Source organism: Suncus etruscus, chromosome 1 (assembly GCF_024139225.1).
Source record: "Suncus etruscus isolate mSunEtr1 chromosome 1, mSunEtr1.pri.cur, whole genome shotgun sequence".
NCBI classification, from domain to species: Eukaryota; Metazoa; Chordata; class Mammalia; order Eulipotyphla; family Soricidae; genus Suncus; species Suncus etruscus.
The window spans coordinates 193,866,777-193,892,866 of NC_064848.1; the positions used below are offsets into that span (position 1 = coordinate 193,866,777).

General features: G+C 42.1%; 1 long non-coding RNA gene across 1 annotated transcript; it reads left to right on the forward strand.

Annotated features, from left to right (window-relative positions):
• Positions 1 to 10,172: 10,172 nt before the first annotated feature.
• LOC126020478 (uncharacterized) lies at positions 10,173 to 26,087 on the forward strand. Its single transcript, XR_007499597.1, has 5 exons — positions 10,173 to 10,246; positions 10,982 to 11,051; positions 12,186 to 12,229; positions 12,965 to 13,060; positions 26,014 to 26,087. It is a non-coding gene; the product is annotated as an uncharacterized LOC126020478 (long non-coding RNA).
• Positions 26,088 to 26,090: the final 3 nt, after the last annotated feature.

Below are 26,090 nucleotides of genomic sequence, written 5' to 3' on the forward strand. Positions count from 1 at the left end.
TCATCCAGTCGTGGTATTGCTTTCCGTAATTGTGGTGCTCTGTGACTATACACTCAGAAGCAATGTCTGGGGTCCAGAACATCAGCGTCTCTTGCTGGGCTTGGAAGGGCTTGAAGCCACATCCTTCTGTTTGTAAGGAAGGTCCTTAAGTCACTGAGTCCCAACTGACATTTTTGTTTGCTTTTGTTTTGGGGCTACACCAGTGGTTCTCAGGGCTTATTTCTGGCTCTGCACTCAGGAATCACTCCTGGGATGTCAGGGATTGAGCGTGGGTTGCCCACATGCAAGGCAAGCACGTCCCCCATACTTTTGCTCCAGCTCCTATTGTTGCCATACCTGGGGGATGTTTAGTTGTGGTGTTCTCATGTTTTTGGTGGTACTTGCTCTAGAGCTACACACCTACTCAGAAATGTGTTATACTCTTAGTTGTAAGACTCTCCACCATGTTCTGTATAGTGTTGTCCGGGGATTTCGTGGTGCTGACACTTGTGCTTACTGCAGTGAGTCGGAGCACACCTGGCATGGTGCTCTGGAGCATGCACATTCAGTTATAGTGCTGGGGTCTCAAGCAGAAGAGTTGCTGTGTTTGTTTAGCATGTATATGTAGCACTGGGGAATCAGTTCATGGCTTCATGCTTGTAGGATGTGGGTGTTTTGAGTCACTAATCCATCTCTTGGACCCCAGAACTGTGTGTTTATTTTTGTGTGTACATGTGTGTGTTTGTGTGTACATAAATATATATGTATGTGCATATGATGTGTATATGTGTACATTTTTGGTTTTAATATTGTGCTTCATTTTTTTGGGGGGGGGAGGGCCACACCCAGTGACGCTCAGGTTACTCCTGACTTTGTGCTCAGAAATAGCTCCTGGCTCTGGGACCATATGGGATGCTGGGGATCGAACCCAGGTCTGTCCTTGGTTAGCCACGTGCAAGGCAAATGCCCTACTGCTGTACTATTGCTTTGGCCCCAAAGTGAGCACATTTTTTAACTTTTTTTTATTTTTGGTTTTTGGGTCACACCTGGCAGCGCTCAGGGGTTACTCCTGGCTATACGCTCAGAAATCGCCCCTGGCAGGCATGGGGGACCATATGGGATGCCAGGATTTGAACCACCATCCTTCTGGATGTAAAGCAAATGCTCTACTTCCATGCTATCTCTCCGGCCCCAGGGCTTAACTCTTGATTGTGCTCAGTGATCATACCTGTTGATGTTTAGATCAAACCCAGGACAGCTACATGTAAGGCAAGCACCCTCCCCACTATACTATTGCTCTGTTTTTCCTCTCCTCTCCTGCTCTATTTTAAGAACTCATGGACCAGTATGATAGCTCAGTGGGTTGGAATACTGTGCATGCTGGAGGCCTGGGTTGGATCCCTGGCACCGTATGGTCCATCATTGCCACCAGGAACAGCAGCTGGGCACTGACAAGGTGTGACCTATACACCCCCCCCAACCAATAAATAGATAAATAAAAGCAAAGGTAAGGGTTGAAAGGAAAAAGACTATATATATTCTTGGTATTTTCTGGTACTTATTTTAGTTTTCTCTTTTATTTTTTCCTGTTTAGGGAGTAGGGGAGGGGGAATTAAATCCAGAGCATCACACACAAGGCAAGAGCTTCGCCAATGAGCCACATTACCAGCATTTTCTTTTTTATTGTGTGCATTAGTCCTGAGTGAATTACATAGAGCTCCACAGGCGAATTTTCATGAGAGAAGACAGTCAAAGAATAACATGTTTTTATTGTTGGGCTTTCTTGCTTTGCAATAAATGGTTATAATTAAATTACATGGTTAGGATTTGGAATGGAATGAAATATTATTAAAAATATTAAGAATTTTCCTGACAGTGTACTGTAACTTTTTTTGTCTTCTCAAAACAGTTGCATTCATTTAAAAATAATCTCATTTATGGTCACTATTAAATGGAAATCAGAAATGGGCTTTATTATTATACTTTGCCACCCACATATGTTTGCTGATTTGACTAAAGTTAAGCCAGTTGATGCATTGGTATTTGTTCTAGTTGGGGGGGGGTAGTGTTTCGGCCTCACCCACTCATTTTCAGAGCTGTCACTAGGCTCTGTGCTCAGGGATCACTTTTGCCAGGGTTTTGGGGGACCATTTGCGGTGCTAGAGATCAAACCCAGGTTGGCTGTATGCAAGGCAAGCTTCTTCCCCGTTATACTGTCTTTTGGACCCTATTCTGGTTTTCTTTATTTTTTTGGTCACGCCCGGCAACGCTCAGGGGTTACTTCTGGCTCTACGCTCAGAAATCGCTCCTGGCAAGCTCAGGGGACCATATGGGATGTCGGGATTCAAACCACCATCCTTCTGCATGCAAGGCAAATGCATTTCCCTCCATACTATCTCTCTGGCCCATATTTTTCTAGATTTACTTAGATTACTTAGGTTTTCTAGATTACTTAGCTTCACTTGGTGTCAAGGTTGGTTAGAGTAACAGCTATCATATGCTGGTTATGTTATGTTATGGTTTACAGTTATAAAAATTATTTTTATTCATTCTTTCATTCATTTATATATTTTATTTATTTTGGCTTTTGGGTCACACCGGCAGTGCTCAGGGGTTCCTTCTGGCTCTGCGCTCAGAAATCGCTCCTGGCAGACTTGGGGACCATTTGAGATGTCTGGAATCGAACCAGGGACCGTCTTATGTTGACCACCTGCAATGCCTTACTACTGTACTATCTCTCCGGCCCCCTCAAAATTGTTTTATAATAGACTTTAGCTTTCTCCTTAAAAAAAAAAAAAAGACTCAGTAAGTAGTAGCTAAGTAAAGTGTTAAAAATGCTGACACAAAAGTTAGGGCTATTTCTGAGTAATCTTAATTTACTTTTTTATTTTATTTTATTTTATTTTTTTTTTTTTGGTTTTTGGGTCACACCTGGCAGTGCTTAGGGGTTACTCATGGCTCCATGCTCAGAAATCGCCCCTGACAGGCACAGGGGACCATATGGGATGCCAGGATTTAACGCCTTACCTCCATGCTATCTTTCCGGCCCTGAGTAATCTTAATTTACACTGTTAAAATAAAAAATGTGGGGCCTGGAGAGATAGCACAGCGGTGTTTGCCTTGCAAGCAGCCGATCCAGGACCAAAGGTGGTTGGTTCGAATCCCGGTGTCCCATATGGTCCCCCGTGCCTGCCAGGAGCTATTTCTGAGCAGACAGCCAGGAGTAACCCCTGAGCAATGCCGGGTGTGACCCAAAAACCAAAAAAAAAAAAAAAAAAAAGTATTATTAACTTCTTTTGAACCTCAGTGACTTTTTTCAGGGACAGTTTCCCCTTCAGTGTTAGTAAAGCATTCTCTAAAATAGCTATTGTGTGGTAACTATCAAGAAACAAATTATTTAACTTGGAAATAAGATAAATGAAAACATCACATAATTTTTTTAAATATATTTTTAATTTAAGTAACATGATCATAGTTGGGTTACAGTCATAACCAAAAACACCCCCCCTTTCACCAGTGTAACATTCCCCCCTCCCCTCTTCCCATCCTCTGCCTGTATTCGAGACAGGCATTCCTACTACAGTTATTTGTTTTTAAGTTCAGTAAGTTGTATTTTTTTTCCTTAAGGATAAGAGTAAAAAATATAATAAAGGTGTGATAGTGGCAATTGCCATTGTTTGCATAGGTCCAGAAAAATGGGGAAAATGGAAAAAAATCCTTGACCTGGTTACGAAAAGGCCTCACCACAGAAGTTTATTGAAAACATCACATAATTAACTCCAGCCTTTTGGACAAAGAAGTACTAAATGTTGGAGCTGGAGTGATAGCAAAGTGGGTAGGCATTTGCCTTGCATGCTGCCAACCTGGGTTCGATCCTCAGCATCCCATATGGTTCCTGAACCTGCTAGGAGTAATTTCTGAGTGCAGAGAGCCAGGAGTTACCCCTGAGTTACACCTTCAGGTGTGGCCCCAAACCAAAACCAAAAACTGACTACCAAACCAAAACAAAAAAAGAAGTACTGAATGTACAACAATTTGACTTAACCATTCAGCTTGAAGTTTCAGATACATTAAAAAGAAACAAACAGAAAGGGCAAAAGTTAATAGAAATGGTGGGAGGGGGGCGGGAGGGAAAAAAACTACACAGAACAGGATTCATCACCCTTATTTGGAACAAAGAGGAGTGGTGGTGGTGGGGAAGTAGGTTGGGTCCAAATGCGACTGATGGGCATAGAGGAAGGAACCGGATGGCTATTGTCCCTGAAGCCTTCCTGGGGAGCCCCATCTGGACAGGGAACTGAGGGAGACTCTTATCATTGAAGGTTAGTAGGAATAGAACCAGGGATGTGGCTTCAGTGATAAGGTAACCTGGATTTAGTCTTCAACATCAGGGGAGGAAAAAAGATGGTAACGTGGTGGACAAAAATTGGGCCTTGTAGATTAGAACAGAATTAGAGCCTGTCTTGAATACTAGGCAGTGGATGGGACGGGGGGAGGGAGGTAATGTTTACACTGGTGAAGGGGGGTGTTCTGTTCATGACTGTAACCCAACTATGATCATGTTACTTAAGTAAAAATATATATTTAAAACAAAAGAACCAGAATTAGAATAAAACTTGCCCCTTCCTCATATTCTTCTGAGGTGGAGATCAGGGGCTCGCAACCAGTCTACTCCATCTAATGGAGGTTTCTTATTTTTCTGAGGGCATGGGAATTTGGGGCCACAATCTGGCGAGTGCTCAGGGCTTACTCCTGGCTCTGTACTTAAGACCACTCTTGGTGTGGGGCTCTTAGGGTAAGTGGTGCTGAGGAGAGAACTCAGATTGGCTTTACCCATGCATGGTATTACCTCTTTGGTTACTGGTTGTTCTTTTAATCTTTCAGTGAACAGCTAATTCTCATAATGTTAACTTAATAACCACAAAACCAACTTTAATAACCACAACTGGACAAATGTGAAGTAGAAATGTGACCTTATTGGGGCCGATGCAATAGTACAGCGACCCCTGAGCATCAGTGACCCTCTGAACATTGGTGGCCCCGAAAGAAAAAAAAGTAACATTATGTTTCATTCATGAATATAATAGATGTTTAAATTCAAAAGTAAATCTTATCAGTATTTGTTTTGAGTAGGTTTATAGTAAGTTTATGCAAGTTTAGTATTAACATGACATAGGGCCGGAAACAGTAGTACAGCAGGTAGGTGCTTGTCCCTTGCATACGAACCTCCAGCATCCCGTATGGTACCCCCCCAAAGCACCTCTGGGAGTGATCCTGAGTTCAGAGTTAGGAGTAAGCCATGAGAATCACTGGATGTGTTCTTTGCCCCTCTCTCAAATTACCAAAATGAAAAAGAACATGATATACTTACAGTAAATATAGTTGAAAAGTTTTTTTGGGGGGCCACATCTGGGTGGTTGCCTCAGGGGTTACTCCTGGCTCTGCACTCAGAAATCCACTCCTGGCAAGGCTCTGGGGAACCACAAGGGATGCTGGGAATTGACCTGGTCTGTCCCCGGGTCTGTTGCGTGCAAGGCAAATGCCTTATGGCCTATGCTGTCTCTGTGGGCCCCAGGAACATATATTTTGAAACCTGATTGCTTAGGTCCATAAAGCAAAGGACGTGATCAAGTTCTTCTATGTTTTTGTTTTTTTTTTTTTCTTTTTTTTAGTTTTTTGGGTCACACCCCGGCAGTGCTCAGGGGTTACTCCTGGCTGTCTGCTCAGAAATAGCTCCTGGCAGGCACGGGGGGACCATATGGGACACCGGGATTCGAACCAACCACCTTTGGTCCTGGATCGGCTGCTTGCAAGGCAAACACCGCTGTGCTATCTCTCCGGGCCCTCTTCTATGTTTTTTTTTTGTTTGTTTGTTTTTGGGTCACACCCGGCAGTGCTCAGGAAATACTCCTGGCTCTACGCTCTGAAATCGCTACTGGCAGGCTTGGGACCATATGGGATGCTGGGATTTGAACCACCGTCCTTCTGTGTCTAAGGCAAACACCCTACTGCTGTGCTATCTCTCCGGCTCCTCTTCTATGTAACTTTTGTTTGGATTCCATATCCAGCAGTGTTACTCCTCTGTTTTAGGGATCACTCCTCTCAGTGTTTATGGGAACACACAGTGCTAGGGATTGAACCCAGGCCTCCTATATGCAAAGAGTGAATTCAGCCCACTGAGCTACTCTGACACAAAGCACCTTTTAAAAAGATGTGAAAAGGGTTGGGAGTGATAGTATAGCTTGTAGGCTTCTTGCCTTGCACGGCGGCCAATCCAGGTTTAGTCCCAGCATTCTTTGTGGTCCACCGAGCCACCAGGAAGTGACTTTCTGAGTGCAGAGCCAGGAATAATTCCTGAACACCCACCAGATATGGCTCCCCCAATAAATAAAATAGAATAAAAAGGGATCAGAGAGATAGCACAGTGGGTATGGAAGTTTGCCTTGTGCATGGCTGACCCAGGTTTGATCCCTGTAATCTCATATGGTCCCCCAAAGCCTGACAGGAATGTTTTTCTTTCTTTTATTTTTTGGGGGGGGTGTTGGGCCACACACTCGGCTTTTTCAAGGTTTACTCCTGACTCTGCACTAAGAAATTGCTCCTGGCAGGTTTTGGGGACCATATGAGATTACAGGGATCAAACCTGGGTCTGTCCAGAGTTGGCAATGTGCAAGGCAAATGCCCCACCTGTGCTATCACTCCAGCTGTCTGCCAGGGATTGATTGATTGATTTCTTTTTTTTTTTTTAGCCAGTCAGATTGAGCAGTGGGGGGGTTATATTACCAACTTTTGTGATATTAACGTTAATAAGTTCTGATAATCCACTGCCATCGGACCAGCCCCAGGAATGATTTTCTGAGCGTAGAACAGTGAGTAACCCCCCTGAACGCTGCCAGGTGTGATTCCCCCCCCCCCCAAAAAAAAAGAAATAAAAAGATGCAACAAATAGGAGTGATAGAGCAATGTAGAGTGGGGTGGAGTGCATGCCTTGTATGTGATTGACCTGGATTCTGTCCCTTGTTGCTACAATGGCCCCCCCAGCCCACTAGAAATGATCTCTGAGCATAGAGTCAAGAGTAAATCCTGAGGGACCGGCGAGGGTGGCACTAGAGGGAAGGTGTCTGCCTTGCAAGCGCTAGCCAAAGGAAGGACTGCGGTTCGATTCCCTGCTGTCCCATTATGGTCCCCCCCAAGCCAGTTGCAATTTCTGAGAGCTTAGCCAGGAGTAACCCCTGAGCATCAAATGGGTGTCGGCCACGTAAAAACAAAACAAAAACAAAACAAAACAAAAAACCCAAATAGAATATTTTACCCTTTAAGAGCAATACTTTTGTAAAAGGACTTGGTCTACAATCTGTTTCTGGCTTGGTTTTAATAATGTCATGTATAGCTAAATGGTTTTGCTTTGTTTTAGGTATGTGTTCATATCAAGGGTCTTAGACTGAGTTTATTTATTATTTATTATTATTTATTATGCTTATTTTATTTTACTTTTTCTTTTTGGGCCACATTGTGCTGATGCTCAGGGGTTACTCCTGACTATGCACTCAAGAAATCACCTCCTGGCTTGGGGGATCATATGGGATGCCGGGGGATCGAAACCCCGGTTCATCCTAGGTCAGCTGTGTGCAAGGTAAATGCCCTCACCACTCTGGCCTCATGAATTTACATATGTTTTAAAAGTTCGAGCAATTTTGTTGTCGTTGTTGTTTTGTTTTGGCCCGCTGGTGGTGCTTAAGGTTCTACTTTCAGCTCTTTGCTCTGAGATTGCTCCCAAGCCTGCTCCTGAGAATCTTGGTTAACAGTGACTCAAACTTGGCTCTTGCATGTAAGCTTAAATCAGTGCTTGGATTGATAAAAACAGCCCCAGGAGACCGTTTTAAAAATTAGGGCGTTCGTTTGGGTTCAACACTTGGCCTGTGCTCAGGGGATTACTCCTGGCAGCGATGGGGACCTGTGCAGAGAATCGAACCTGGGTCAGCTGTGTATAAGGCGAATGCTTTACCCATTGTGCTTCTCCCCCCTCCCTTTAAAAAATTTGTAGGGTGTAATCCCCTCTGCCCCAGTGATGCTCAGCCTAGTGTTGCAGTTTTAGGGGCCACAGAACCCGTTTCTATTTATTGTATTTTGTTTGTTTGGGGGGCCTTATTGTATGGTATGGCTCAGGTGTTACTCTGGAATCAACTCAAGAAGCACTCAGGAGTCACTTCTGGTGGGTTAAGGGGGGCCCATGGAACGGATTCGAATCTAGGTTGGCCTACATTGCAGCATAACCACCTTACCTGCTGTAGTACCTCTCTGGCCCCTTGGTCATCTTTTTTAGAATATTTTTTTACTGTTCCTGCTCTTTTCTGGTTCCCCAATTTTGTGTTGTGTTTTACAATTTCCTACATTTTCCCTGGAGTTTTTTCTTTTTCTTTTTTTTTTTTTAATTTTCTCTAATTTTTATAATCTATTTTATATTTGCTATGTATTTTCTGGCAGTTTAGTTCTATTCTTTTTTTTTTTTTTTTTTTTTTTTTTTGGTTTTTGGGCCACACCCGGTGGTTGCTCAGGGGTTACTCCTGGCTGTCTGCTCAGAAATAGCTCCTGGCAGGCATGGGGGGACCATATGGGACACCGGGATTCGAACCAACACCTTTGGTCCTGGATCAGCTGCTTGCAAGCAAACGCCGCTGTGCTATCTCTCCGGGCCAGATATATAATTTTCTAAATATCTAGAGATAGTCCTAATTGTCATCCAAATCTTTCTGTGTTCTTTAATTACCAATTTTTTTTTTGTTTTGTTTTGGTTTTTGGGATACACCCGGCGGTTGCTCAGGGGTTACTCCTGGCTGTCTGCTCAGAAATAGCTCCTGGCAGGCACGGGGGACCAATATGGGACACCGGGATTCGAACCAACCACCTTTGGTCCTGGATCGGCTGCTTGCAAAGGCAAAACGCCGCTGGTGCTATCTCTCCGGGCCCGACTGTTTTTTTTTTTTTTTTTTTGGTTTTTGAATTATGATTTCTTGTATGTATATGTGGCTTTCCTTTTTGACCACACTTGATTATACTTGGGGCTTCTTTGAGTTCTGTATTCTGGGGGTGCTTCCTGGCAGTATTTGGGGACCATGCGATTGCTGGGGATTGAACCGAGGTGTCCTACATGCAAATCACATGCTCAGCCTGCTGAACTCTCTGGTCCTGGTTGCTATCCTGAAGTATTTTGTTAAATCTAACAGAAGATCTTTCTTGTAGGTAGTTTTTTCTTCCCCTTCCCCTGTTTAAAAACCCATTATTTTCTTTACCTGCATCATGATTTTTTTTTTTAATTTTTGTTGCCTGGAAACGTTTTAAATTATGAATTTATATTAAATCACTTTGGGTACTAATTTCTCATTATACCCTTTGGACTTTCTATTATTATTGTGCTTAATATATTTGGTGACTGCAGGGTTATTTTGGTAGTCCTGTTTTAAACTGCCGTAATTCCCCCTAGCATTAACGCTCTGCTGTTGTTCCTCAGGGACATCCCAGGCTGAGTTCAAGGCACTTCTGTGATTTAAGATGGACTTAGGCTGCTTCTCATCTGGGGTAAGGGGAGGGGTGGCTACACCCTTTGATGCTCAGCGGTGATATTCTTGACTGCGGGCACTTAGGAATGCCAGGGATCGAACTGGGTCGGCCACATGCAAGACAAGTGCCCCACCCACTAGGTTTTATCTCTGGCTTTGACCATCTTCTTGATTGTAGCGGTTTGAAAACTTGTTGAGATGGAGCAAGGCGCCAGGCATTGGGCTTCATTCAAATATCATAGACTTCCATCTTCAGTTGGGTTTTTGTGGACTATATCGAAGTTGATTTAAATTGTAATTTGCCCATAAGGACTTATTTCTAGAGTATCAAATAGGGACTTTTGATGATGTTTATTTTTTAGTTCTTGGGCCACAGTTAGCAGTAAGCAGAGTGAATTAACAGCGGGAAGGGAAACGCGCATAAATCCAGAGTCTGTAGAGGAAATGACAATAAGTGAAAATGTTGACATGTGGCACTTAGCTGTTTTCCAGTCGGCCAGTTCTTTCCAAGCTGGCTTGGCTTACCTTGTCGTTAATTAACTCCCTGCCCTTTTTGGCCCTTAGACCTCAAATCAGCAGATTCTTCAGTGTTGCTGTCATCTTAATCTCTTGATTACCTTTATTTTTTTCTTCCCAGGGGCCACTCAATTAGTGAGTCTTCCAACCAGAGCTTGTGCAGCGTGGGGTCCTTGAGTGACAAAGAAGTAGAGGTAAGGAGCTCATGGCCGTTGAAAAGCTTCTCTCATTCCTCTCATTTTCTGCCTGGATACAAATCAGCGTGCATAACTTCAGTTAGGGTCTGTTGTGAGTGATCCCCCGGGGAGCTGTCGTGCTCTCCAGCTGCATGTGGCCCTGGTGGGTTTCATCATCATCTATCATGTTGTGGATATTGCCTCGTTGTTTTGTTAATTGCTGTCAGTACATAACAGATTTGTAGTCTTTAGCTAAATCAGCTTAGTCACTCTTGCTTTTAACTCTCAGTTCTATCATGGAGTGGGCCATTATGGCCTTCGCAGTGTTTGGAGAATTTTTAGGCAGATAATTTAGCTGCTTGGACCATTGTGTCCAAATCTGCAAACCAAATTTTCAATCATTTAAAAGGAAAGAAAGAGATTGGGCTTAATCTCTTAAGTAGAAGTATTGTAACAGCTGTTGTTTGAGAGCTTACTATATGCTAGCTCTTTGTGCTAGGTACTTAGTAAATGGCCTTATTTAAATTTTTCGACAACCCCCTGACTTCCAGATGAGTAAATTGAAGCTCTGACGTTGTAAGCTTTCTGCCAGAAATTGTGTTGCTAATTTGGTTCCTGATGCTGTACTGTGATTTAGGGCTTGTTAGCTGCCAGATGAATCTTACTTTAAGTTGATATTTTGTACAGAGCCTCTCTTTTTTTTTTAATGTGAAACATTCAACAGGAATGACTAATTGTGATGTCTTTTAACAGACTCCTGAGAAAAAGCAGAATGACCAGCGAAATCGGAAAGGAAAAGCTGAACCATATGAAACTAAGCAAGGTAGTAATCATCTCACAACAAAGAAAATTACTGAAATAATTTTTAAAGAGGAAAAGAACAACCTCGAATTCTTATGTACATAGGCAGGATCTTCCAGCTCCACACTAAATAGTGTCCAGGGATTCCTAACAAAGGAGATTTGTGACTCTTCAGGTAGAACGAGGCAAACTTGTTATCCGAGACTGCATATTAGATATACACTTGACACTGCTGTCAGTCTCTTTGGGGACTCTTGTTTTCCAGTCGAAAGATAACGATCTTGGTTTCACACAGGTTTTACTTCAGGCTAAAGCATGTGTTATGTAGAGAAGAGGTTCCACTGGAGTTTTCACCTTCCTGAATTAACTCAGTGATTTGTTAGTAATGGGCGACAAGGCCTGGTTATTGGCATGGCTGTCCTTTCCCCGGCTCTTCTTTCCCAAATTTATTTAGTTGCCTACTGGGACCCAGTAGGATAAATGTGTAAACATGGCAGTTGTACTGCCAAATATCTTTATATAATTAAATAGAGAATAAATGGCTTAGGTTCCCCCACTCTAAGAAATTAAAATTCCTGTCTTAGTGCAGTTTTCTTCTTTTTCTGAACTTTACAACGCATCTTATTTTTTGGGGTGAGGATCCTCCTAAAGTTTATAAGATCGCTTGAAGTTTTTAATGTGAAACAGCATAAACCCTTTACTTCTGCTGAGTTTTTTTTTTTTTTTGAGGGGAGCAGAGGTTTGGCTACATCTGGCTGTATCCAGGACTTACTCCTGGCTCTGTATGCAGGATTTGGAGGATCACATTGGGTGTCAGGATTAAATTTGGCTCCTGCCACATCCGAAGTATAATCTTACTTATTGAGACTCTCTCTCAGCCCTGTCTTTATGTTCCTTTGTTCTCTAAATTGAGGACAGGATATGCATTATAGATAGTTTTATTTTGGGTATCTTAAACTGAATAAAATTCTTTAGCTTACTCAGTCTTTTATTATAAACAAGAACCTGTTCTTAGGATATAGATATTTTTATACATTTGTTAAAAGTAAAGCCAGCATTTGAATTGATGCCCCTGGTGCTCTGATTGTGTACTACATACATATTAGTGTTTTACATGTATATTGGAAAATCATACTTACTTTGATTTCATTTTCAGGGAAAGGCACTCCTAGGGGACATAAAATTAGTGATTACTTTGAGGTAAGTTTAATTTTTAGAAAAAAAACTTCAGTGATTTTTTTTTTCTTTTTCTTTCTTTCTTTTTTTTTTTTTTTAAAGCTAACTCCTTATGTCCATTTAAGGCTTTAGGAAGTACTATTTTTGCCTTTACTTTGCTCTCCTTCCTGTCCTCCCCAGTGTCATTAATATAACCTGCCCACCTCTCCTTTCTTGTAAGAGGAAACTGTCGCTGATTTCCTGTATTTAAATTCATTGTGTCTTGTCTGTGATGATATAAACATTCACAAATGAGCTGGTTTTCTTCAGGCCAGGCCTAGGACTCCCATCGTACAAAGCTGGAAGTGGAAGGATTTTGACTCTTTTGTCCTTTTCCCGTTACATTATTAGCCCAATGGACCTATCATTATGATTCCTAACATAGACACAAACATCCACTATATCTCTGGATCTTGCTTTGTGCATCATGAGATGTGAAGGGAAAAGGTTCTTTGCTTATATCTTTGTAAAGCCATATGTACCCTCAGCTTTTCACGCCATGTTTTCTTTGTGTCTCGGTATCCTTTAGCCGGTGCTCTTAAAAAAAAAACCTCACCCAAAAGCAAAGTTTAACATCCGTGGCATTTCTCTGACATGGTCGTATTGACTTCAGGGGGCCATATGTGATTATGATCTGTTTGTGTATTAACCTATTACTCTCCTTCTCTGAAGCACAGTATTGTTTTGAATCATTCATATCCATTTTTCCCTGTTGGCCAGTTTGCTGGGGGAAGCGGGCCAGGAACCAGCCCTGGCAGAAGTGTTCCACCAGTTGCACGATCCTCACCGCAACATTCCTTATCCAATCCCTTGCCGGTAAGCATTCACCTGGAGAAATCCGACACCTGTTATAGGAGACAAGAAGCCCAGACACACATGAGCACAGTCTCCCAAAGGGAATGAGTGGGACATTAAGGAGGAAGGTTTATAGTATTCCTTAGGAATCACTTATTTATGTTCCAATATAGATCAGTACATTAACTTGTTATAAGTGCTAACTCCCTATTTTCTCGGCATAATAAATCGTTTCTAATCAATGTTTTGACAAAGAAGTGATTTCCAGTTCACATATTAAAAATTACATTTTTCTTTTTTTTTATGGTTTTTGGGTCACACCCGGCAGTGCTCAGGGGTTATTCCTGGCTCCAGGCTCAGAAATTGCTCCTGGCAGGCACGGGGGACCATATGGGATGCTGGGATTCGAACCGATGACCTCCTGCATGAAAGGCAAACACCTTAACCTCCATGCTATCTCTCCAGCCCAAAAATTACATTTTTTGTGTGTCAAACTTATGTTCCGTTCCTCCTTATAATTTACCTGTTTTTATAACTGATTTTTTTGTGTTTATTTATTGAGCTCCTACGACCTGCACTATTTTCAGGGCTTACCATGATGTAGTGGAGAAACTAGTGTTGTATAAATTATTATTATTATTATTATTATTATTATTATTATATTTTATTTTGTTTTGGGGGACTGTACCCAGTGGTGCTCAGGGGAGTCTGGGGATTGAATCTGGGTCAGATATGTGCAAAGCTTACTTACCTTACTTGCTATACTATATCTCTATCCCCATAATATTGTATAAATTTGAGATAAATGTGTTTCTTGCTCTCAACTGGGATCTAAAGGCCTTTAAAATATTGTAGCTAAGGTAGTGATTTTTATTTTGATTTGGTTTTGGGACCATACTGGATGGTGCTTGGTACTTATTTCAGGCTCTGTGCTCAGCAATCATTCCTGGTGGGGGTGGAGAGTATATCTATGCCATATGTTTGATCAGGGATTGATTTAAGATCAGATGCATGTAAAGGAAATGCCTTTATCTCTATGCTAGCTTTTTGGTTCCTAAGTTAGTGACTCTTAGCCCGAGTACAGGTGCTTTTTATGTGCTGTTAGGCAGATTGGTTCAATTTTTGGTCACATCTAGAAGGTGTGAGTACCCTAGGCATCCATTGAGACAGAGACCAGTCTCCAGCAATGCACAGAGCAGACTCCCCACAACAAAGAAGTATCTGGGTCCAAAATGTTGCTAATGGTGAGACTGACATCTAGGTAGCTAGTATATTTTGTATTAATTTGCTTAGGTTACTTTGAATAGCACTTTGTGTATTCATCTATTACTTATCTGTAGCACAGCCTTGTTGGTGCCATATAACTTGGTGCCATTAAAAACCTCTGTATTGAAGGTTCCAATGATACTTTAGGTATTGCTCTTGTATCTTGCAATAGCAGGAGAAGGTTTTTGTAAGGTCAGGAGGTTTCATCCTGACTGAATAAGAACTCAGGATCAGCGTAAAACACATTCTCCTTGAGCAGCTAGAGATAGCTGTCTTCCAGAGAGCCTTATTGCAGCAGTATTGCTATTACTTCCACAGAGGGTTCTCGCTCCCCTGCCTGCCCTTTGTTTTTCTCCCCAAATGTTAGAGGAGTCCACTAATGCAGCCCGTCGTCCTCAAGTACACAATGGAGGGGTCTACTGATCCAGCCAACTCCCAGTTAATCACTGCCACTTGTTATTTATTTTATATTTTGGGGTATCACCTGGCAGTGCTCGGGGATCATGCCTCATAGGGCACGGAACCATATGGGGTGCTGGGGATCATATCTAGGTTGGCCACATACGTACAAGAAAAACTCCCAGCCTGCTGTACTCTCACTCTAGCCCTTTGCACTTGCTGTTTGATTTTTCTTTTTCTTTTTTCTTTTTTTTGGTTTTCGGGCCACACCCATTTGATGCTCAGGGGTTACTCCTGGCTAAGTGCTCAGAAATTGCCCCTGGCTTGAAGGTACCATATGGGATGCTGGGGGATCGAACTGTGGTCCTTCCTTGGCTAGCGCTTGCAAGGCAGACACCTTACCTCTAGCGCCACCTCACCGGCCCCTTTATATTGTATTTTTTATTATATTTTTTGGACCTCCCAATTGTACTCAGTGGGTCCTGGGGACTCTTGCAGCAATACGTGGCTCACCAGGCTGACAGGACACGAGGATACAGAACCATGATGGGTCCAGCAGAGTTGCAGATCCTCATGTCACTCAGGCCCAGAACTCTGCAGTGTTCAGGAGAGTCCGTGATGCTGGGAATCAAGTCCAGGCTGAGCATGCGCTGAGCATGTGCCGTACATTGTGCTCTCTCCCGATCCTGGGGGACCCACATTCCTCCCTATGTCCCCTTGGAGGCCCTAGAGCAAGCTGGGATGGCCCAAGACCCTCTGGCCATCCATGGGCTCCTGTGTTGAATTGCAAAAACTGTGAGAGAGGCCCCCAGAAGCCTGAGATCTTTCTCCCACCTTCCCAAAATAGAAATCACCACTTGCATCTTGCATATGCTAAATTTTGATGTTACTGGTGTCTTTATATTCAAATAAATAATGACTTAGAACTTTAAATCCGGGGCCAGAGACATAGCACTGCGGTGTTTACCTTGCAAGCAGCTGATTTAGGACCTAAGGTGGTTGGTTCGAATCCCAGCGTCCCATATGGTCCCCTGTGCCTGCCAGAAGCTATTTCTGAGCAGATAGCCAGGAGTAACTCCTGAGCACAGCCGGGTGTGGCCCAAAAACCAAAAAAAGGAAAAAAAAAAAACAAAAAAACTTTAAATCCATTACTTGGTGGCTTACATTTTTATTAAAAAAATTTTTTTTTGTTTTTTTTTTTTTTGTTTTTTGGGTCACACCCGGCAGTGCTCAGGGGTTACTTTGTGCTCTGTGCTCAGAAGTCGATCCTGGCAGGCACGGGGGACCATATAGGATATCGGGATTTGAACCACCATCTGTTCGAATCAATTTTGTGCAAGGCAAACGCCCTACTGCTATGCTATCTCTCCAGCTCCTTCATTTGTGTTTTCAGGAGGGTAGGTCTGGGCCACATCCAGGCTTACTCCTGTCTCTGTGTTCATAGGACCAGGTAGTGCTGGGAATATAACTGAGGCTGGCTCCATTGCAAGGCAAGCACCTTACTATTTCTCTGAAATATATATTTTAGTTCTCATAAAATGTCTTTGTTTATACTGTCAGTGTTTTGTTTTGTGTATACTTGTTCTTTTAACTTTGCATATTAAAAAAAGACACTAGATTTTATATATATAAAGACATATAGCTGTGATTATTGCAAGTTTATTTAAACTTGTCATACATAACTATAATATTTTTCTTGAGAGAACTCTTTTTTTAAATTTTTTTCTTTATTTAAACATCTTGATTACATATATGATTGTGATTAGGTTTTGGTCATGTAAAGAACACCCCCTTCACCAGAGCAACATTCCCATCACCAGTGTCCCAAAACTCCCTCCATCCAACCCCACCCCTACCTGTACTCTAGACAGGCTTTCCAGTTCCCTCATTCATTCACATGATTATGGTAGTTCTCTGTGTAGTTATTTCTATAACTGTACTCACCACTCTTTGTGGTGAGCTTCATGAAGTGAGCTGGAAGTTCCAGCCCTCCTCTCATTGTCTCTGAGGATTGTTGCAAAAATGACTTTTATTTTTCTTAAAACCCATAGATGAGTGAGACTATTCTGTGTGTCTCTCTCTCCCTCTGACTTATTTCACTCAGCATGATAGATTCCATGTACATCCACGTATAGGAAAATTTCATGACTTCATCTCTCCTGATGGCTGCATAATATTCCATTGTATATATGTACCACAGTTTCTTTAGCCATTCGTTTGTTGAAGGGCATTTTGGTTGTTTCCAGAGCCTGGCTATTGTGGATAGTGGTGCAATAAATATAGGTGTGAGGAAGGGGTTTTTGTATTGTATTCTTGTGTTCTTAGGATATATCCCTAGGAGTGGAATAGCTGGGTCGAATGGGAGCTCAATTTCCAGATTTTGGAGGAATCTCCATATCGCTTTCCATAGAGGTTGGACTAGACGGCATTCCCACCAGCAGTGGATAAGAGTTCCTTTCTCTCCACATCCCCGCCAGCACTGATTGTTCTCATTCTTTGTGTTGTGCGCCAATCTCTGTGGTGTGAGGTGGTATCTCATCGTTGTTTTGATTTGCATGTCCCTGATGATTAGTGATGAGGAGCATTTTTCATGTGCCTTTTGGCTATTTGTAGTTCTTCTTTTTTTTTTTATCAAAGTGTCTTTATTTCTTCTCCCCATTTTTTGAACTCTTAATATCTGTTCTCCTTGAAATAATGGAATATGGTATTAGCTTTTTTTTGGGGGGGCATACCTGGAAGTGTTGCTCAGGGCTTAATCCTGGACTCCTGGTGGTGCTTGTGGGGGACAGACCATTTGGGATATTGGGGGTTGAACCTGTTTGGTTGTGTGCAAGGCAAGTGCCCTACCTCCTGTACTATCTGCTCTTGCCCCTATGGTATTAGCTTTAATTATGTTTTTGCATCTATTTCTCCTTGACATTTTCCTTTTTTGGATTTTGGACCGTATCCGTTAGTGCTTGAGGCATGCTCCTGATTCTTGCTTGGAGGTCGTTCCATGAGGGGCTCAGGAGATCATGTAGTGCCTGGCACTGAATTGAGTTCTGGCCTTCTTGCCTGAAGATCCTGCACTCGGCTCTGTCTCAGGCCTAAGAGTGACCAATTTCATAACTCTTAAGTTTGTATTTTGTGACCCGCTTTTACCTATTCTCCACCCCTTAACTCTGGCAGAACTAATTTCTTTTATCTAGGAACACATCTCTGTTTTGCTTTAAGCTTTCTCGTAAAAGTGAGATCACATGATACCATTCTCTGCCCCGTTTATTTCACTTAGTGTTTACTTTCAAGGTCCATCATTTGTAGCAGTGGCAAGCTGTCGTTTTAGTTGCTGTGTGTTATTTCCACATGCATCTCATATCTTGCATGTAGGATCATTTTTCTTCATTCTGAAGAAGTAATTCAAAGTTCTTTGAGTATGTATTTTCTAGGGATTAAGACTTACAGCTTTTTTGCTTTTTTGATTGAGTTGCTTTGTCCTTTTTCTTGAAAAATGGTGTGTATTTGTAGGTTGGCAGTTTTCCTTTAACACAATAGAATAGGGCATTAGTATTTTGTATCTCCCATTGTTACTAGTATAGAGAAAACAGCTTTTATTTACTTGTTACTTTTTATTGTTTTGAAAAATCAAGGTAATTTTTTCTCTCTGGTGGCTTAAAACTTTAATCTGGGGCCAAACTAATGATAATACAGCAGTTAGGGCATTACCTTGGATGTTCCTAACCTAGGTTCGAGCCCCAGCAACCTCTGTACTGTTAGGACTAATTCCTGAGCACAGAACTAGTAGTAAGTACTAAGCATCTTATGAGTATGGCCCCAAAATACAAACCCTCAAACTTTTGATCTTTGTAATCAGTTTCATTGCAACACATCCTTTTATTTATCTTATGATTTATTGATTTCTGTGAGTTGATGTCTTCCACCCAATCCCAGGTGTTTATTAGTCATTGTCTCTTCAGTGTCTCTGCCCTGTTACTGTTTTTCTCCTACTGTGAGATGCCAATTAATCATATTGGATCATCTCTTTTTATCAGCATGCCTCTTCTTTTTTCTCCCCTTTGTCTCGTAAGCTTCTTTTTGGAGAGTTTAATTTCCCAAATTCTTTGCTTTCTTGTCTTTGATCTTTGTAAGTCCCACTGGGTTCTTGATTTTTTTATTTCTTTCATATATTTGCAGGACGTCAGTTTACTTTTGCTTTGAGAGTCATATCCAGTGGTTCTCAGAGGTTGCTCCTTATTCTGCTCAGGCTTGTTCCCTGCAGTGCCTTGGGGACCACGGCTGGACCTCTTTGTGCAGAGCACACATGAGCCTGTTGAGCCATCACGCTAGCCCAGGCCTTAATGTTTCCTGTGAGACTTGGTTTGGGTTTTGGAGATAGGGCCTGACATCTTATAAATGCGCTCTCCTACTCTGCCTTGTTTTACAGTGCTCTTACTATTTTTGTTCAAACTAGTAGAATTGATGATTTTCATTAGAAGCCTTTTTTTTGTTTGTTTGTTTGTTTTTTTTTTTTGGTTTTTGGGCCACACCCGGTAACGCTCAGGGGTTACTCCTGGCTATGCGCTCAGAAGTCGCTCCTGGCTTGGGGGACCATATGGGACACCGGGGGATCGAACCACGGTCCGTCCTAGGCTAGCACAGGCAAGGCAAGTCACCTTACCTCTAGCGCCACCGCCCGGCCCCTGTTTGTTTGTTTTTGGGCCACACCCAGGGGTCATTCCTGGTGGTGCTCTGGGGACCATATGGGATGCCAGGGATCGAACCCTGGTCAGCTGCATGTATTATAACTCTGGTCCCAATATTTGAAGTTTTTATTGATCAGTTTCTGTTGTCTCTTATTTTCCCCAGATACGGCTTTATTTCTTATCATGCCTTTGTTTTCCTTTATGCTTCATTTTTAATTTTTAACAGTGTTTCATTTCTAAAATATTATCTGTGAAGTTTCTTTAAACTCTTGGATAAAGATGTTTGTTTTGTTTTGTTTGTACCACACCTGGCGATGCTCATGCTTACTCATGGCTCTGGCCTAGGGGATCACTCCTGGTGGGGCTCAGGGATCACTCTTATGTGGTGCAAGGGACTGAACCAGGTCTGCCCTGTGGAAGGCAAATGCCCTGTCTGCTATATTATTCCTTTAGCTTGCTTGTGTATCTTTCAGTCCTGCATGAGCGGTCATTCTGTATCGCTCTCTTTCCTTCTGACTGACTTCACTCTGCTTGATCTCTTCTAGTTCTATCCACATTGCTGCAGATTGTTGATTTTGTTCTTTCTTAGAGTTGCACAGTACTCCTTTTTTGTTGTTTTTGTTTTTTGTTTTTGGGCCACACCCAGTGACGCTCAGGGGTTACTCCTGATTATGCATTCAGAAATTGCTCCTAGCTTGGGGACCTTATGGGACACCGGAGAATCAAACCTGTCTGTCCTAGGTTAGTACATGCAAGGCAGACGCCCTACTTCTTGCGCTACTGCTCCAGCCCCAGTATTCCTTTTTTTTTTTTTAAATACATACACAACTTCTGATCCATTTATCTGTGTTTCAGCATTTACATTTTTTTTGTATCTAGATTATTGTACTAAGTATAGTGATGAACCTAAGTGTGCATAGATCCTTTCGAGTGGATGTTTTTGTGTTTTGGGGCAATATTGGTACCAAGAAGTGATACTGCAGAATGTATTATATTGCAGTATAATATGTAAGTATTATACTGCAGTATAATGTATAAGATACTGCAGGTGTATTTTTATATATTTTTATATGTATTTTTTTTATCTATTTTTGTTTTTTATTTTGAGCCACACCCTATCGTGTTCAGAGTTACTCCTGACTGTATGCTCAGAAATCACTCCTGGCAGGCTGAGGGGACCATATGGGATGCCAGGGATCAAATCCAGGCTGGCCTCATGAAAGGCATATGCCCTACTCACTGCTATCACTCCAGCCCCTCTGTTATAGTTTTGAATAAATCTCAGTATTGCTTTCCACAGAGGCTGACCCAATTACCTTCCTGCCAGCAGTGGGTGTCCTCTCCCCATTGATGATCATTATTAGATTTTGTTATTGAGCTTGATGAGTGCAATGAAGTGTCATAGTTATGTCCCTTTAGCTGCTGTGTGGTGTGCAGATGTTTTCTCTTAGTAGGGTATCATTTTTTTGGTTTACACCACACTGGGCAGTGCTGTTTACACTTCGTTCTGCATTAAGGTATCATATATGGGACCATATGAGGTGCTGGGGATTGAACCTGGATTTGCTGCATGCAAGGCAAGGGTTCTCTGTACTGCCTGTTCCCTCAGTAGGATGTTTGTGAAAAATGTTTTAGCTTGCATTTCTTTGGCCATGTAAAATCTTTAGTTGGATGAATTCTCATTTTTTATTCGTGGTTTTATTTTGTTTGTTAATCGAGTCACCTGAGGTCCATGGAAATGGTAATTTTTTTTTTCCGGGCCACACCCGTTTGATGCTCAGGGGTTATTCCTGGCTGAGTGCTCAGAAATTGCCCCTGGCTTGGGGGGACCATATGGGGCGCCAGGGGAATCGAACCACGGTCCTTCCTTGGCTAGCGCTTGCAAGGCAGACACCTTACCTCTAGCGCCACCTTGCCGGCCCTGGAAATTCTTTTTACATTTTTTACAAGGGTTGTTTGGGCCACACCCTGCAGTGGCCAGTGTTAACTCTGATCTGCGAGGAATCAAATTTGGGTTGGTCACATTAAGCCAAAGGTCTGTATTATCTCTCCACCTGGAAATGGAAATTCTAAGACTGCTGGTAACCATAGTGTGAATATGCTTATGGTGCCTTTCTCATTGGGATCAAACTCATTTTTTTTAAACTTTATTTATTTATTGATTGATTTCTGGGTCATACCCAGTGGTACTCAGGAGTTACTCCTGCCTTTGCACTAAGAAATTGCCCCTGGCAGCAGTGGGACCATGTGGGATGCCAGGAATCCAACTGGCTCTCTCTGGGTTGGCCACATACAAGGCAAACTCCCTATCACTGTGCTATCTCTCTGGTCTCCACATTCAGTTTTTTGAGAGTAGGGTGAGGGTTGGGCCCACATTTGGCAATACTTAGGAGTCACTCCTGGCTCTGTACTCAGGAATTACTCCTGGTGGGCTTGTGGACTGTATGGGATGCTGAGAATTGAACCCAGGTCTGTTGTGTGCATAGCAAATGCCCTCACTGCTGTGTTATCACTCCGGGATCAAACTTGTAAGGTATGCACACTACCTTGAGCCCCATCTCCAGCTCTTTGGTACTTTTTGAAAAAAGTTACTAACTTTTCTATGTCCCAAATTCAAAAAATATTTTGGGTTTTGGGTCACACTGGTAGTGCTTGAGGGATCATTTGTAGACATAAGGTAGTTGTATGCAAGGCAGGAGTTTCACACACTACTGTCTCTGTGGCCCCTTAGGAATCTTTTTACCCTGGAGACTAGAACCATAGTACATGGGCTGGGCACTTGCATTGGACAGCGTCAATCTCCCTGGTATCTTATAAAGTCCCCTAACCCTGCTAGGAGTAAACCCTGAGCACAGAGCCAAGAGTAAGCACTGAGTACAGCTGGGTGTGGCCAAAGCAAACTCATCACCCTCATCCCATCTCTATTTATTTGTTTGCCCTGGCAGATCTACTGTCTACCAAATCTGGTACTTTTAATATCTGATGGTTTGTTATTGTTTGTTTTGGGGCCATACTTGGTGATGCTTAGGGGTCACTTCTGGCTTTGTACTCAGAAACCAGTTACTCCTGATGGTGCTTGGGAGTGTGGGATGCTGGTTATCAAACCCAGCTGCATGTTTGATGTTGGATGCATGTCCTACCTACACTGTCCTGTCTCTCTAGCCCCAGTGTTTGTTTCTGTTGTGGGTCATACTCAGGGCTTACTACTGGCTCTGGGCTCAGGAATCAGTCCTGGTGGGACCTTATGGGATGCTGGAGATTAAATTGGGTTAGCTATGTGCAAGGCAAGTACCCTACTTGCTATATTGCTCTGTCCCCTGCCCTGATTGTAATTGGTCTTGTTCTCATAGTTTTTTCTTTTCAAAATTTTCTCTTTTCCCGTTTATTTATTTATGCCATACTTGGCCATTCTCGGGTTTTACTTCTGGCTCTGTGCTCAGAAATTATTCCTGGTAAGCTCAGAGGGCCATATGGGATGCTGGGAATTGAACCTGGGTCAGCTGGTTGCAAGACAAAATCCTCTACCACTGTGTTATGTATCACTCCAGGCCCCTCTTCTTTTTGTTTTTGTTTTTGGACCACACCCAGTGACACTCAGGGGTTACTTCTGGCTATGCACTCAGAAATCACTCCTGGCTTGGGGGACAATATGGGACCCCGGAGGATCAAACCACAGTTTGTCGTAGGTCAGTCACATACAAGGCAAATGTCCTACTGCTGTGCCACCACTCTGGCCCCATCCAGGCCTCTCTTCTTTTTTAATTTATTTTGTTTTCAACATTTTCTAAGGGAAGGGTGTTTAAACAGTCCAATCTGCTTAAATTCCAGGAATATATTTAAGTCCTTTAGCCCTTGATACTTATTTTCAGAGTATAGACAGAATGATTGATTTTATATTATGGCTTTAGAGAGTTATATTCTCCCAGTTGGTAAGAATATTTGAATGGTATCTTAAGTCCCGGAGCCTGAATTTAAACTATTGTATATGGTGGAGTAGGAGTATGGGTTTTTTATTTTTTATTTTTGAGTCACACCTGGCTGTGCTAGGTTACACCTATGTCAGTACTTCTCTGTCCTCTGCTCAGAAATCATATCTGGTGTCTCAGGGGACTATTCAGTGCTAAGGAGCCTCTCTCATGCTAAGCATATGCTCAGTTCATTGAGCGCTCTCTGGCCTTCCAATAGACCTAAATTTAGGGGAGGAAAATTCACTTTTGCTATTTTATCCCTTTTTTTTTGTTTGTTTGACCGGGCTTCTCCAGCTGTGCTGGGGCCGCCAGATGTGCCCAGTCTGGTTCAGCCCTTTGTGCCGTCATGCGAATTTTCTCATCCCTTACTTTCCTAAATGAAAGTGTTAAGTAGTTATCCCTTATCAAAGGGTGTGTGTGTGTGTGTGTGTGTGTGTGTGTGTGTGTGTGTGTGTGTATTATGAGAATCTAGTAATCAGAGGTGGGAAGATGGTGTCTTGGCTGATGAGGGATCAGTGCTGGAATGCTGTATATCTAAATCTCAGCTATTGTGAATTACAGTGCTTTAATAAAACAAAATTGAAAAAATCACCATTAAAGAGTTTAATGGGTGGGATGATTGAGTGAAAATGTGTATGTTCTTATGATCATTTTTTTATTTTTGTTGTGTTTATGAAAGCAATATTCTATAAAATTTTTGTGTTTCATAGTGAATTTATGCATTCCTTCCTTATAAAGTATACTTTCCGTGTCAAAAATATGCTTACTTTTGGGTCTAAAGTGAGAGTAATCGGTAGGGTGCTTGACTGACCTGAGTTTGAACCCCAGCACCCCATATTATCCCTAAGCCCCGCCAAGAGTAGTCATTGAGCCAAAGTAGTAAGCCCCTGAGCACATCTGGGTTGTGGCCCAGAATAAAACAAGCCAAAATATTTAATGACCTTTTGAATTTTTCTTTGAATTCAAAACGTTTTCTTTTTGGTGGCAGTGTTGGTTTCAGTGGCAAGCGATCGAGTACAGACCTGGCTGTGGCACTCAGTTTTTCCACATCATTTGTGGTCCTGGCACCGTGGCTCTGTGCCTCCCGAGGGTTGCACTCCATTAGTCATGGTGCTTGCACACGCCTTGCTGGCAGTTAACACTGAGTTGAAGCACACAGCTATAGTCACCGAGTTCCCTGCCCCACTCATATGGGCCATAGAAGTCACATTTCTTGGCCATGGTGCTAGCACTTTTCATAAATTTCGCTCACAGGGTGCTATTCTTTTTGTGGTACTTGCACACCTCTGACTTTGGTATTGCTGGAAATCACTTGTGGTACCGGGATGGCCAACAGCAGAGTTACCCTTAAGAAACTTTGACTTGAGGTCACAATTGCAGGCAGACCTCTCAGCCCTGTGATGTTCCTTGAGTCCCTCAGCATTGACTTCAGAGGAACCTAACATTTCAGAACTCTCGAAATCAGCGACGTAACTTTGGTCTTCACTCACGTCTGCGAATCTGGAGTTTATCTAACTTAGTCTGAATATTTTTTGAGTTTATTTCCAAGTATTTTGTAGAGATTTAACATTTTTAAATTACATATTTCAACTGATTATAACCATCATTGTTGGTTTATGGGGAAAGTACTGAATTTTTTTTTTGTGCTTTGCTATTTGGCCATCTTACTGGACACTCATCTGTTGCTTTTCAGTTGATTTGCGTGGTTTCCTTTGTGAATAGTTATATCATCAAAAAGGACACTTTGTTATCTTCAATATTTTCCCATGGTCATGCCTTATAATTTTCTTTCTTATCCCAATGGCTAAAACTTCTATAATAATGTTGAGTGTTAATCTTGATATTCATGTATTAACCCCTGTCCAATTCCTAACTATTTAAAGTGTCTTTAGTATGGTTAATTGTATTTATTTTGACCTCCAAAAAATGTACTCTTTGTTGTTTTAAAGATGGTGAGATAGTATTTCCCTCCACCCAACATTAATAAGTTGCATAGGTAGATTTACTAATGATATATACCATTCTTCTATTTTTTTTTGGTATAAACCATACAGAATTATGGTATTTTAATCTCTGATGTAAAACATTTCTGTTTGTAATTTATATTGGATTTTTTGCAGTGTAATGTTGTTAAGAGTAAAATAAACATCACCGAGAAAATTATGGGGCAAATATCTTAATTGTCATTTACTTACAGGATTGAAATAACATTTCCTTTGTAGGTTTGAGATTATTAGGAATTGATTTGTAGAGTCTACAAAGCAGCACAAAATTCAGAGTTATTGAATAGAAGTGTCATTTTGGTCAGGAGGCCCTTGTTCCATCCACAAAATTCAGAGTTATTGAATAGAAGTGTCATTTTGGTCAGGAGGCCCTTGTTCCATCCCGCTCGTTTCCCATCTCCTCAGCATTGCTGGGGGTGTGAACCTAGTGGGAGTGTCTCCTCCCCCCAGTAAACAAATGTGATCTTACACAGATGTTAGCTCAGGTTTCTAGATAGGCTGTACCACATTATCATGTTCTCTGTGTTTGTTTAGAGAACGTATTCTGTGGGGGAAATGTCACTTTGTTTCCCGAGCTCTGTCCTTTTGATGTCTCATGGTTTTGAGTGTGTTTCTATCCTTTCTTTGGTAATTGATGCTTTTCTTTGGTCTTTTTTCAGCGGCGAGTAGAGCAGCCCCTGTATGGTTTAGATGGCAATGCGGCGAAGGAGGTGGCTGAGGAGCAGTCGGCCCGTGC